Consider the following 10237-nt stretch of genomic DNA (forward strand, 5'->3'; position numbering starts at 1 on the left):
ATACAGTATATATATATATATATATATATATATTTTATACATTAAAAAATGTATAAAACATAACATAACACAAAAATAACATTTCTGTCCCCCTCACTTCTGAAATGATGGCTACGCCCCTGCATCTCCATTCCCTCCTTCAGGGAACGAGGGTTACATACGTAACCGAGACATTTCATGTTGAGTTTAAACTGGAGCTCTTAATCCATCTTTAAATGTCAGATCAACATCTTTATCACCTCTGAAGATCCTCTCACCTCCTTCACCATGTTTATGATGAGTCTGTTCGCCTCCTGAAGATCTTCCGGGTTTGTTCTCCTTAGAAATTCAGCCAACAACTGCCATCAAATCACAGAACACCACATTGCAGACACAGGAAATGATGCCATCAGGCGTCTCACCTTCCCCATGTCCTCATTGTCAAACACTGGGTTTTTGGGCCATGCTGGAGGGGACGGGATCAGGGTTTTGTCCACCATCAGCTCTGGGTCTGAAGAAAACACACCCGATGTTGATCAGACAACCGTTCCTGACAGACCCCAGAAAGTTTGTCTGTAAAATCTCACCTTGTTTCTTGAGCGTCTGGTACGCGTCTGCTATCTTGGCCTCATTGGGAAATGCCACCGTCCAGCTGTACAGCATCTCAATGATCTTATTCTTCACCTTGTCAGAAACACTGTCCCCCATATACTGAAACACAACGTTTTTAACGCATGTTTCATATTAGACATTTATGTCTATAAAGCACACATAAATTAATCCTAAAACCAGAAACAAGATCGCCTTTTTGCACTTCTGGTTTTATCGTCTTGAATTCAATGGATTTTTGGTTAAATGCCTGAAATAAGGTCTGTAGTGAACACAAGCTCAAGATATTTTCATGTTTTATTTTACAACATAAAATATGTCAGTGATACCCAACTTGTGTTTTTTTTTAAGTATTTGATCCAAAGTACAGCAAAACAGTAAAATTTGGAAATATTTTTACTAGGCTATTTCAAATAACTGTTCTCTATTTGAATATATTTTAAAATGTAATTTATAGTGATTTCAAAGCACAACGTTTTTAACGCATGTTTCATATTAGACATTTATGTCTATAAAGCACACATAAATTAATCCTAAAACCAGAAACAAGATCGCCTTTTTGCACTTCTGGTTTTATCGTCTTGAATTCAATGGATTTTTGGTTAAATGCCTGAAATAAGGTCTGTAGTGAACACAAGCTCAAGATATTTTCATGTTTTATTTTACAACATAAAATATGTCAGTGATACCCAACTTGTGTTTTTTTTTAAGCTTTTGTCTCGAAAAAGGAAGTTGCTAACAAGTATCTAAATGGGACTAGAGAGGTTGTTATTATTATTATTATTATTATTTAACATTATTGATAAAACATTGTTTGTTTGTTTATTTATTTAAGCCATTGAATTATGGAGACATAAAAAACTGCCTTAGTTGTCTAAATTAGGAAATTGGACTATTCTTTTTATTCAGTTATTTTATATAAAGTAAGATATCTGTCACGGGGTTGTGGTTGTAGTAATTGTGCTCAACGAAGGAGTAGAAGAAAAGGAGTTTTTAATAAGCATCAACACACTATAATCGTTGAAAATCACATTAATCGAGGACAAAGGAATGACAGAAACTGAGGGCTTATAAAGGGCAGGCAACTAAGGATCAAACGAGATAATTAATACAACACCGGTGGGAACTAATGAAAGAATGAGCAGGAAATTAACCAAATAGGGGCAAACAGGAACTAGACAGAAACGTAGACGTGACAATATCTTAGTTTTAATAAATAGTATAGTAATATAAACATGACTTTTGTGTGACAATAGATGAGGAAACACAAAACTGGACCATTTTGAAGAATTTTAACTAGAATTTGTAGTAGATTTAGAGTGGATTACTTTTTTACTTAACACATGGTTGTAAGGCACGATTGTCTGTAAAGTTCCTTTGAAATAATTCTGAAAAGCAATATACACATATCTAGACTTGATAAGATTAGATGCAGGAGGAGTGCAGGAGCCAGGAAAGGAAGTGATAAGAAATATGTTTATTGGATAACCTTTGACTCAACTTAAACAAGTGTTATGATCACAAGCAAAGGGAATAGAAATGTACTGCTTCTTAACAGTGACTTGTGACCCTGAAGACCTTTAATGCAGACAATTAATTACAGTTAAAGAAAAATGTGTGCTGTCTTGAACAGAGACCAAATGAGGCTTGAAAATGATTAATTATACAACATATTGTATATGCAGCAATAGTAGTACTTATCAAAAAACAAATGTACATAAAAAAATCTGTAGAAAAAAAATGTCCTGGCCGAAAATTACCAGTACCTCTTCTGTTAAGTTTACAAACATCTCTTTCAACCCTAATGCACAACACAATTCAAAGCATCATTCAAAATACATGTAAAACACCTGTGAAAAATTCCTTCATATTAACATAGTACAATGGGCCCTATTCTTACAGACTTTTCTTAGAGTGTAAATTAAAATAAAATAAAAGTAAGTCAAATTTAAAGAATAAATGAGCAAATTAATATATAAATGTATGAGTAAAATGCAGTAAGATGTATGTTAAATGTATATGAAAAAATCTAAAATATAGTATGGTTAAAGTACAACACAGGTGCATGTGTGCTCTCTGGAAGTTAATAGATTACTGTCATGACTCGCAGTCACTTCTCACATAACAAAAAACACCATTGCTTTTACGAAATTCACATTAAACACAATTGGGCATTTCTGCTAACACAAAGTCCAAAAACATGCAACATAATTGAGTAAAAGACTGATTTATATTGAGGTGTGTAATATATGATAATGAGGCAAACTAAAATAATACAAGGCTTTGGTCCATGAGTTACTTTGACTTGACTGTCTTGATGAAAATTTTGTCTTCCTAGATGAAATGTTTCTCTGGTCATCAGTCAGATTCATCCATTGACTCAAAGTATGTTAAGTGCAACTGGTCCATTCATCGAGAATCCGATAAAAAATGTCACTGTTGTGCCAGATTCTTTACGTAACTGACTTCTGAACATTGGATCAACCATAAACTTCACATCTGCAACCCAGATCAAATTGTCGCGAATTTCGCCAGAAACTCTGCAAAGCTTCCTACTGTCTCTCACTTGCTTCCATATTTTTTCATTATCCCACTGAGTTGAAATGTCCTGCCCTGATCCTAAACAGCTGTTAATATCCCTATGGGAAATCAGGCCACCATAACCTTTTTCTCTGCCTAGGTAAAAATGGACAGCTGCTCTCTTTCCATTAGACAAAGGTTTCAGCTCATTTGAATATAACGTCTTCATTTGTGACACAAAAGTTGGTAATTCACGGTTTGCCTCTTGCCATAATAACAAAACTGTTATGTAGTACAATGGCAGAATCTCACTGAATGATCTGGGGCGGTCGATTATATTAAGGAGTAATTTACAAAGGTCTTGGTAGGGCATGATATACTGAGATTCAGGGTTGATGTTGGCCAGAATTACATTGGCATAGATAAAGTTAATAAAGTCCATCAATTCTCCGTCCTCTTCTGTGGAATTCAGAATGAAATCATACTGCTGGATGATCTCTTCAAGAGTTGATGCAGAGTCTTCCTCATATAAATATTCCAGAAGGCCAGTATAGGAATCACCCTTGTTCTTCTCCAGACATTCACGTGTCTGCAAGTTTTTTGCTGTGGGGTGCATGGACTCTTTGTTGCATAGCTCACTCCAATTTGTTTTACAAAAGAGGTCAGTATACTGTTGAAAGTACCTGGAAACCTTATGCTTTATTGATTCTTTTTGTTTGTCTTTCCCAGCAAAAAGTGGTACTAAGTTGACCAAAAAGTTGTCAAGAAAAACAAAATGTTGCTTCATTGTTTTTTTAAGTTGATTTAGAAAGTTTACATGCTTCTCCATTACATGAAAATATGATTCATTCCCAGGCTCCTCTCCTGGCCCTGATAATTTTCTGGTGTCAGGTCCCTCCAGCTCCGATTGTGATTTATACGGTGGTGTCTTCTGCAGTATTTCTATGACTGTAGCTGCAATTTGAAGTTCACCGAGATGGCCAGCAGTGTTGCAGATACTATAATCATTTGGTCTTTGCAATCGAGTCATGGCCTCTTTGTTTGCAGTTTGTTGAGTTTCTTTGCAAGCTTCTGCTGCAGACTCAGCCAATGTAAGATATTTATCAAGACTGACAGGCTGAATGGGATCATCTTTGTCTTCACGAAAAGCATGCTTGAGCTCAGGCACAAGTACCTGTGATACTGTATCGCATATATATGAGTTCTCCCTTGAAAGGTCTTTGGCTTTCTTTGCCCAGTCCATGGCCATAGTAAAGTCTTGTTTTTTGATGTAATAGTACCTTGCGAGGAGCTGGAATATTATTACATCCTTTTTGTAGCATTTTGCTGCATTGCGTAGAACAGTCTCTTCCATCCCTGGTTTCTCTTTCATTATATCTTGGACAAGAGGAGCAAAAAGTGAGTCTTCACCCTCAACTGAATACTGCCTCCTCACCAGCATGCTGTGAACATCCTGCATCAATTTTTGTTTCCCCAGAGTGTACTCATATAATAAGTCTGTTGTGAGCAGAAGGTTAGTTATTCTTGCTTTTGTCACTTGATGAGAAGCTGAAAGTTCTTTCAAACAGTGTTGAGCTATACTTGAGTGAATCACAGTCACACCCTCAAAGCTAACTTTGGAAATGACTGTGCATCTTGTCAAAAGAGTGGAAAATTTCTCAAACCCACCTTCGACCTTGCAGGATTTAGAGTCTGCTTTTGTTTGCAAACCAAGGAACTCTTCACACGTAGAGACTGACAGCACTGCATTTTTGCAATAGACATGCAAGAGGACAAGAACAACAAAAAGTTTAGCATGTTTGTCTTCGAAGTTGAAGCCTTTAAGTGTATTTTTCACAACACCCTGAATATACTTAGGTAAAAAGTTATTCTTCAGAATCATGAAGCCATAAAATGTATTAGTGTTTGTGTTGGTCTCTAACTCCTTTAGCTTTTCCTCAAACAGTTCCTGTTCCTTCTCTGATAAATTGTTTCCAATGAAAACGGCATCATCAGTCTGTTCACTGGATTCAGCTCTCATGTAGTTGACAATTATGATTTGTGGAGACTTTGAAAAAATGTTTTGCTTTAAACATTCCTCCTCAATCTGAAGTTGGAGTTTTTTTACATCAGAGATGTCCTGAAAATCATCGATCATGAGCAAAACAGGAAGTCGCGTAGGTTTCTCTTTTGTCTCGTATGTCAGTAGCTGCACTACGCGTTCAGCTATGGCAGAATAATCATCTGTTGTGTCTTTTAACACTGCACAACGGAATTTATCCTTGAGTGTCCAAAGAACATGCATGGCTAATGTAGTGCCACCACAGCCTGGAAGATGAAAAATGCTGAAAAACTCACACGCTCCCTTCCGACTGCATATGTCTGGAATAATAGTATTGATGATGTAGACAAATTTGTCTCGTTTGATGAATGGCATTGACCCAGGCTGTTCTGAGAAGTAGAAGTTCCACCAAGACACCTTTCCTCCCTTGTAAAATTTTTCCTCATGATGTTGTTTGTCCTCATTTCCTCCATCACATTGGTTCACACAAAGAACACACAGTATATCCAAGTCGTCCTCAGTTTTCTTTGAGAGCACAACATTACTGCCACCACCACAAGGCAGGAAGCGACTTGATTTGCGATTCTCTGACCACAGACTGAGCACAGTGCCATTGACCTCAACAAAACTCAGCTCATAAATGCATCTTGTCAAGATGTCATATCTACACCAACCCTTAATGAGTTGCTTCCAGTAGGTGTATGATGTTTCATTGTCAATGATGTATAAGATTTGGTTTCCTCCCTTGAGCTCCTGTAAAAAACACGCTAAAGGTTGCAAGCAAAGGATCATTGGCATTGCTCACCTGACTTAATAGCAAGAATATGGTGAGAAATTTCTTGTGAGGCAGCACGTCTTTTCGGCACAGGAAAGAAACTACATCACGCACTGAAGAACCCTTTTCAATCAACCAGTTATCAGCATCAGAAGGGTTTTCCTCATTAATACCTCCATTACAGAAAACCCAGCTTGTATTTTTAGTCAGCTTTAACTTGTTTGCCATGTCTTCAACTGCACCAGTGATTTTATATTGAGCTGGTGAGTGAACATTGGTTTTTCTCTCTTCAAACAGCTTAATCAAGCCACTTTCAGCCGACTCTGGGTCAAAATCCAAAACAGCCACCAGATCCATGTGAAGAAGGAAACTCAGGTTTTCCAGCTGAACAGGATGAGACTTGTTAGCCACCACAATGTACCATTCAAAGTGTGACCTGTCTAAAGATGGGGTCCCTCCTGTTATCATCTCACACAGTTTAGAGCCTAGCACACTGTTTTTGACAATAAAGAGATGTGTTTCTTCAGCATCCTTTCTCAACTGGGACAAATGTGGCATGTCTTTGATATATTTCTCATACTCCTTTGTGGAATCAGATGTAATAAGATTCTTGCTGCTGCTGCCATCTCTTATAAAGAAAGACTTGCCATCACTCTTTTTCCCTGTTGTTTTGGGCTCAGGCTTCTTGTCTTTATTCTTGCATTTCTTGTTATTTCTTTCTACTTCATATGTGTTAAAATAAAGTTCTTCACAGACTATAGAGGATGGATCTATGTCCACCTCAATAACACATTTTCCTTCAGATGTCATGTCAGCCTTGAGAAGTTCAACAAATCGTGGGGGTTTTATACACCTCTTTGCTATTTTAATGGCCCTTTCCAATTTGAAATGTTTTTCAATTGCATGTGACTGTTGTACATCAAACTCATCTGTGTTCTGGACACTAATACCCAGAATTTCTCCATGTGGTTTGTCTGCCACTCCGAAATGAATGGTGCCATTTGTGCGACTATTCATACATGCTGCTGCAAACCGAATGACTTCATAAGTGTATTTTTTCATTCGGTCCTCTTCTGTTGTGTTGATGAAGGCTTTGTATTCATGGCATGGTTGTATGAGGTCTATAGGACCAGTTTCAGTTACATCTAAAATGCTGTTTTCTATATACCTGTGAGCAGCATTAAATCTACTGAAAGGGTAAGGCTTTAAGCTATAAGACTGAGTCACTGCATCATTCTGCTTCTGAGTCTTTTGTTTCAGAAGACATATGTTGTGAATAATCAGTTTTTTAGCATTCAATGATAGGCTTTGAATGCAAGAAAGATCCGTTTCCTCCAAGATGAGAAGTCCAGCTCCGTTAATTCTCTGTTTGTACAAAATCTCTGCATCTTCTTCATCCACTTTTATCTCGAGCATCCATTGTCTCACATGGTTTTTATTCCAGTCATTGATGTCCGCTGGAAGTTCAGATGAGACAGCCATCTCCTCATTATTCTGAAAGAAAATTAACATTAGCAAGCAAACATATTGTAAACAAATTATTGTATAAAAAAAACTTGATGTGGATCATATTCTCCAATATCTAGTCATTGAGATTTGTTTATCTTGACTAGCTCAGGGCATATAATAAAGTGGTTTGTGTAGGTAGCTTTGTCAGAGTAACAATTATTAACTTTTATAAGACAGATAGTTTCAGTTCTTGATACTGATTGGTCAATGGCCATGGTTTATTTACAATAAATCTATGAACGCTTTACCAGACACATCTGTGTTTCATTGCCAACACCCTTAGCAACAATGTAGTTTAAGGCGTGGCATGCTGTATTGTGAATTCAGCCACGGCTGAAGGGGTTGCAGACACTTCAGGTCATGCCTATATGCCTATATATTTATACAGCGCAGCCTCAAGTACCTTATTGTTTATTTACTTATGCTATTTCCATTTTCATACTCAGAACTACATGGTTACTGGTTCACTAAATTTTATATCCACAATTCTACATTTATTATTTGATACAGGTTGCTTTAACATTGCTTACAGTTGTTCATTGGTTAATGTAGAAACTAATGCACATTCTGCAACAAACATGGTATCTCATGGAATTCCAATATAATGAGCATAAAAAATATATATGCTGACCTTTCATTTGCTATACCTCTAAATACCTTGAGGTTTCCATAATGGAATCAAACTCCTATTTAAAAAAAAATAAAAAATTAAAAATGGCATCAAAACAGAGTATCATTTTGTAACACGGGACAATAAGGGTGGCAGTACCGTGAGGTCAGTTGTAACACCATCATTTTAACCACTTGAACTACATGACCATCAATCTCCTGAGGTGACAGAATAAATTTTAACACTGTAAAAATGTTATGGATTTACATGACAAAACAAAAGGATTATACATTTTAAGAATGATTTATAAAGTGATATGCTGTCATGTTAATTAATGATAAATTGTAGATCATATCACTTTAATCAGATTATCATGTTTAATTTGATATATTTCATATACCCAAAACCTAAATGTTTTTTTTAACAAAAACATGTTTAGAAATATCATGATTGTGCAGACAATGACATTTGTGACAAAGACTGAACAAATGAGAAAGTTTGCATTTTAACTATAAAAGTGATTAACAACTTTGAACACATTTTTCAGTGTAAATTAAGATTGAATAATGAAATAAATTACTGGCAATTTTAACTAAACTATTTACTAATATTAACTAAAAGTGCAAACCTGTAATAATTAAACAGAATAACAATCTCCTCCACAGATTATATACAAATAACAAATATAAAACACACAACATACTGAAATGTATGGTGTTTCTGATTATTAATGGTTTATCATTTACTCACCCTCATGTTATTCTAAACCTATATGACTTTCTTTCTTCTGTCAAATACAAAAGTTTTTATTTTTATGAACAATGGAGTCCAAACAACAATGGACAAGCTCCAGACACTTAATTATAAAAAAAAAAAAAATGTTATTTGTGTTCCACAGAAGAAAGAAAGTTATACATATAACATTGCTATTGTTCAATCATTCCATTTCTATTATTGTTTCAACACACCCTGCAGCAAAGGGGTTGGTTGTACTACTTGTATTTATTGTATTTAACTTTCACAGGTCAGGGATAAGATATAGGTTTCAAAACTAGACAAATGTGGTGTGATATCAAAATTAGAGGTAAATAATAATTACTGGTATTCAGTAATTAATATAAAAAAATAAAAAATAAAAGTCACAACCATCCCTAGTCTCCTCTACCTAATAATAATAAAGAGTTGAATAAACATTTGTCTTACCACCTCAAGAGACAGAATTTCTGTGTTGATTTTGGGTTTTGCAGCAATTAAGTGCTTTTGGTTGTTTTACGCCAAAGACTGAGTACCTTCACACCAGGAAAAACAGGTGAGAAATAAAAAAAATGAGAGGAACAAGTGCAAAAAAGTGGCAAAATGTAATGAAAATGTACAAAAGAGCAGTTTAATACAGACTGTACACCTTTAACTGTTAAAAGAAATCAAGCTCTTTTACCTGCATGTTATTTTTGTAGTTGAAGGGCTTCCTGTAGCGTACAATACAAATGTTGTTTACGCCTGAAGGAACAATATAAAGTTCTACAAATCCATATTGTTGCTAGTACTGTATTTAACTTAAAACAGCCATCAACCCAACTGCAAACAATTAATTGCTCTTATATCTACTGCCACAAAGAATGTACTTCCTGGAGGGATAAAGTCTGCTGTGACATCAAAGTTCAGATTCATGGTAGGGATAGGTGTGTCCAGTTCAGTTTTTCGGTGCATTTCGTTGTACCTTTCCATATTGTAATGTGTACACCTTTGTTGTATTTATGTATAATGTAATTATTTATTCTTTTACCGTGATAACAATTTCTTCCCATTAACCCATTTACAACCCGAATTCCGGAAATGTTCATTTCAAATTTGATGCCTGCTACAGGTCTCAAAATAGTTGGGACGGGGGCATGTTTACCATGGTGTAGCATCTCCTCTTCTTTTCAAAGCAGTTTGAAGACATCTGGGCATCGAGGTTATGAGTTTCTGGAGTTTTGGTGTTGGAATTTGGTCCCATTCTTGCCTGATATAGGTTTCCAGCTGCTGAAGAGTTTGTGGTCGCCTTTGACATATTTTTCGTTTAATGATGCACCAAATGTTCTATATAGGTGAAAGATCTGGACTGCAGGCAGGCCAATTCAGCACCCGGACTCTTCTACAACGAAGCCATGCTGTTGTAATTGCTGCAGTATGTGGTTTTGCATTGTCCTGCTGA

At 36.0% G+C, this 10237-nt stretch overlaps 1 pseudogene; it reads right to left on the reverse strand.

Moving 5' to 3' along the window:
- LOC107677330 (sterile alpha motif domain-containing protein 9-like) overlaps positions 1–10039 on the reverse strand; it is a 12942-nt pseudogene extending 2903 nt beyond the window's left edge.
- Positions 10040–10237: the final 198 nt, after the last annotated feature.

The sequence above is a fragment of the Sinocyclocheilus anshuiensis genome, unplaced genomic scaffold (genome assembly GCF_001515605.1).
Source record: "Sinocyclocheilus anshuiensis isolate Anshui unplaced genomic scaffold, SAMN03320099.WGS_v1.1 scaffold644, whole genome shotgun sequence".
Lineage (NCBI taxonomy): Eukaryota > Metazoa > Chordata > Actinopteri > Cypriniformes > Cyprinidae > Sinocyclocheilus > Sinocyclocheilus anshuiensis.